Below are 4,115 nucleotides of genomic sequence, written 5' to 3' on the forward strand. Positions count from 1 at the left end.
TTTCCTCCAAAATAAAATATACATGGGAAACTGTCAGTGGAGTGAAAATAATTCTGCCCTTGTGTCATCCACAGGCGATGTCCGGACCTGGCCCTTAGGCCAAGAAAAGCTCCTTTACGACTCTGAGCCATGGTCACACTGTAAACTCTGAGCTGAGCTCTGCTCCCTTTGCACCACTGGCTGGTCCAATATGCCAAGGACCCTGTGGTTAAACATCCCCTAGTCATAGTCAAGGCTCAACACTTTTCTGACCCTACACTGGAGGAATAAATTTCCCACTTAAGTCGGGACAGCAGAGTCAAAGCCCTTACTGTGCCACAGGCTAAATGAGAACTTTCCAGATTACATCTTGACACTTAAAGTTATGACTTCTTTCTTTTCTTTTTCTTTTCTTTTTTTTTTTTTAAAGTGCTTGTGCTGTAGCACTACACACTGCACTTCAAATTTATGAGGACATACAAATCTTCTGTATTTACAATAAATCTCATTGGACAAATGTGCAGGGTACTCTCTTAACACAACAGTATTATGATCCTCTTCTCTGCTCCACCTCTGGTCATACAGCGTATTCCAAGCAGTCCTGGATTCACTAAAATATGGCCAAAAGACTGCTTCGTGTACCCATACTGCTTTTTCTAAAAACGGGGAAGAAAAAGTCTCACTGACAGTATTTGACTGTAACAAACGGAGCATGAGGATGGTCAGGAGAAAATACGATTGCACTGAAGCTATTCTGACACATATTGTCTTTCGGTTCAATACAGCTGAGACAAATTCAAGATGGTGTTCATCTTTGCGAAGAGAAGAGCAATCCTATAGGACAGTGTGTGAAATATGAGTGAGGGTGGAGTATCACCCAAATACCTGAAGGAAAACTGAAACTCTCGAGACAAAAAGCAACAGTACAGAACACAATGGTAATAAGAGACACACATCATTCACAGGAAGGCTGTCCCACACTTGCACGCAACACTGTTGACTGAAAAATTCGAAACAAGAGACTATCAAGTGTAAAAACTGTGTTCTCCCTCCCAAAACAGGCACACAAAAAATAACCATCTAAATCATGAACCTCAGAACCCAAAAACACTCACTGCAGAAACATATAAAACAGAAATCATGAACTGTATACAATGGAATCAGAATATTTGACAAATTTATGGTTTATTAAAATAACTCCATGCCAAAAACTTAAATTTACAAAATTTTTACTACAGGAAACAAAAGACAATCATTCTGTTCTGCTCTCACACACCAGAATAAATTAATGAAAACCTCACAAACCGCAGCATCTTGTGGTCATGCCATTATCAGGTTTTCAAAACTACTTGCAGAAGCATTCAGGGTTTCACTGTGATCAGACCCATTATGTGGTCTGAGTGAAATCCAGTTGCATGCTACACAAACGTGCACTGATATGATGCTTGAAAAACTAATCTTAAGAATCAGATCTAAAAAGTCACATAGACTTGACCAACTTGCCACGTACGCTGAGCAGTAGTGAGAGCAGCCTGACGGCCAGCAGAGGTTTTACTGAATGACTGTTTTTCCTCTCAGGTGCTCATCGCAGCCCAGCTTGTCTGCACAGCCTCTAAGCAACAGCACCGTTATAAAAGGCCTTGCCCTTTTGGTTGCAATTTGTCGCTTGCCTTTTCATATTTTGACTTTGGTCAGGATGAATAAAACAATGCGCATGCATAGTGGATGGTGACAAACACATAAGAAGTTCCCCACTTAGCCAGCCCATGCCACTTTAAAACCCAGAGACATGTCCAACAGGGGAGAGTGTGAGCCGGGACGTGTGTGATGCAAGCTCTACAACGCCATACACCCTTAAGTACCTAAAACCATTTTTCCTTCACAGCTTCTGTGTTTGCGTGTGTCACTTTGATGCCAAGGAGCCAGAAGCAGTCTGACTCGCACAGAAAGTTGGCTTTATCCATTAAGGACCTTCTACTGGGCCTAAATCATTGATACAGTCAAGTGTTCAAAGCCTGCTGTTACATCAGAAGTTTAATTTTTAATGAACTGCTTTAGACACATTTGTCTAAAGCAGAAACCACCAGGCTGCGGGTCATACGCAGGTGAGGGGGTATCGAAACAAAAGGGGGGATGTTATAATATTACAACAGCACAAGAAGAAAAAGCTAAACAAAAAACACAGAAAAGACAAAAGTCACTGTATTTGATAGATCATAGTTTCTTTGCTAATGGGAAGAGAGAGTGGGGAGGAAGACAACAACAGGCTGATGAAAAATTACTGCCAATTACCACTAACTATATAAACAGTATGTCACTGTTTGAGCTGCGGATACTGAGATCTACCATTCAGGTCTTTACTTTTAGACAGTGGGCTATAAGTTGGTATAAAGACATAAGTGGCTCAACAGCAGAGGGAAATAAAGTAGGTGGAAGAGGTCAGAGGGTGTTAACAGTTGTACACAAAGTGAGTCAGACAGAGCTCACTGCAGGGGTCCTGCCCAAGTGCTGCCCAGCATCTACCTGCAGCCCCCACAGAGCACTTCATATCCAACCTCAGTACAAACCTGTGTCTGTGTGTGTGTGTGTCCATGCATGTGGGATGCCTCCTACACACCTAAGAAAGAAAGAAAGAAAGAAAAAAAAAAAACCCAACACACACACACAGGAACGTGTCTCCTAACAAATGGCGGTGATTTAACACACCAGGACAGCAGTGGAGGCGTAAGCAGCGCCGCCCTCGCTGTCCCCCCTGCTGAGGAGCGCTGCAGCTCAGCAGAAAGGACCGCCAGGGGAAAGTAGGTCAGGCTGACCTCTGCGCTCGGCATGTCAAACGTTCAAAGTGAGCTAAAGGGACAGGCCATGTCAGAGCCCTGCTCCTCACAGCTGGGGAGGAGGAGCCACCCCGCGCACATGGTCAGGGACCCAAGGGAGTGGACTCGGCATGCTGGGACAGACATGCGTATGCACACATACCAGTTATGACACAGGGACGAACACAGAGGGAGAGGAAGAGTCACACTGTGCTCCAGCATCAATAAATCAATGCCACTGTATGGGCCTTACTAGTTTCAAACCATCTTTCTATAACTTGAGCTTTTAGACAAAAAACAAAAGTGGAGGGGGGAGGGGTAAAAAAAGGGAAAAATGAATTGTATGTGGGCTCTAACCAACCAACACTCTGCCCATTCTTCTGTTTCCCACAACTAACAACAAAGACATATTAGCCCATTTCTAAGTTTATCCGAAGCATTCCAGAGACCAAGTGAGAGCTGAGATGACCTGGAGGTGCTCTTAAAGTGTTTCGATTAAACTCCATCGGAGAGAAACTTAAATGCTGCTGGATTTGCTGCCTTTGTGATCAAAGTGTTCTCTGTAGCATTGCAGTTTGTGGGAAAATAAGCGGGGGTAAACGTTGTCAGGAGCCAGTGGTTAAACATTACAGTGACCTTCATCACAGTGGCTGCTCATAAAGGCAAACATTCCCAATAAAAAATAAAAAAATCATTCCAGAGTTCAATTTACATTTTTACAAAAGAGCAGGTCTTCAGAGAAAACGTAAAAGCAGGCAGTTTCAAGCTGAATGTAAGGAGAGGTTAGTTCAGGTGACACTGCCTACGCATTCCCAGCATCCTTCCAGTTTTAAGTTTATCCCATTTTGTATGAAATCAACATGTCTTTTCACATTAACAATGAAAAAGAAGACAGAATGTACCACAGGGCTTTTAGAGTAGGAAAAAAAATAGCCATGTAAAAATACTATTCAGGCCTATTGCCACATTTAATATCTTGTATGAAGCATCTGTACAGAAGAGGGAGAGGAGAACGACAAATCAGACAAACTAAAGCAAACACCCTTGCAAATACTATCGCTAAAAAGATGGGACCTCAACCTCTGACTGACCTGTTACCAAGTCTGAATGACGAACCAATACAAAAGACTTGAGCTATTGCTGAGATGGATGCTTCAGATCTGTTCAGAAATAGAGAAATACGATCTCGTGGGTGAATGAATTGTAAGAGGGAGGGAAATAGCTGGTTATTGAGTGGATGAGTGAGTAAAACAAATGGAAAGAAGAGACTTAAAGATAGACCATACAGGGAGTGCAGAATTATTAGGCAAATGAGTATTTTGT

General features: G+C 42.7%; 1 protein-coding gene across 2 annotated transcripts in view; it reads right to left on the minus strand.

The window, feature by feature from the left end:
* foxj3 (forkhead box J3) overlaps positions 1 to 4,115 on the minus strand; it is a 91,006-nt gene that overhangs the window by 20,653 nt on the left and 66,238 nt on the right. The window lies entirely within an intron of this gene.

Source organism: Pundamilia nyererei, unplaced genomic scaffold (assembly GCF_000239375.1).
Source record: "Pundamilia nyererei isolate P.nyererei 1_Seehausen unplaced genomic scaffold, PunNye1.0 scaffold00012, whole genome shotgun sequence".
Classification (NCBI taxonomy): Eukaryota; Metazoa; Chordata; class Actinopteri; order Cichliformes; family Cichlidae; genus Pundamilia; species Pundamilia nyererei.